The sequence below is a fragment of the Otolemur garnettii genome, unplaced genomic scaffold (assembly GCF_000181295.1).
Source record: "Otolemur garnettii isolate 467f Iridium unplaced genomic scaffold, OtoGar3 scaffold00016, whole genome shotgun sequence".
NCBI classification, from domain to species: Eukaryota; Metazoa; Chordata; class Mammalia; order Primates; family Galagidae; genus Otolemur; species Otolemur garnettii.
Window position 1 is genome coordinate 26,120,035 of NW_003852411.1, and position 865 is coordinate 26,120,899.

Here is an 865-nt window from a genome sequence, read left to right on the forward strand (position 1 = left end):
ACAGCCTAAATCTTTTTATAAAGTCAGTCCACCTATGCATATTCAAAACCATAAGCTCACACCAACATTTCTAGTTCCTCACTGACACTACAGGGCTTTTTTTCAGGCTTGCTTTTCCATATTTGTAATTCTTTTCTTAGGTAGTGAGAAACCTAGATTCCATTTATATTTAATTCTTGGGTCAATCCCCCAGTATGTAACCTATTTCCTGGCCTCTGAGCCTGTCTCCTTGCCCAGCCCCAACCATGCTGGCTGAAGTCCCACCAAACACACTAGCTGCAACAGTCAAACCATCACTCCTAGCAGTCCTGGCCACGCTGGCTGATTCTTTGGCACAGAGGCCACCAGTCATGCCAACTGATGCCCATTTGCGTGTTCAGCCACTTGGTTCCCTTTCTCAGAAAAAAAACAAATATTCTGAGGCTGGGCACAGGAGGCTTGTGCCTATCATCCTAGCACTCTGGGAAGCCTAGGTGAGTGGATCCCTTGAGCTAAGGAGTTTGAGACCAGTCTAAGCAAGAGCAAGACCCTGTCTCTACTAACAATAGAAGAACTAGCCAGGTGTGGTGGTGGGTGCCTATAGTCTCAGCTATTTGGGAGGCTGAGGCAAGGGAATTGCGTGAGCCCAAGAGTTTGAAGTTGCGGTGAGCTATGATACCACGGCACTCTACCCAGAAGCAACAGAGTGAAACTCTGTCTTAAACAAACAAACAAACAAACAAAATAAAAACAAACATTATTTTTCAAGTCTCTTGTGAGTTCTTCCAGATTCTCAGAGATAATGTCTGCAGGGAACATACCAGTAACTATGGGTGTGGTATATAAGTATGCCTCCCCTTTTTTTCTTTCTTTCTTTTTTTTTTTT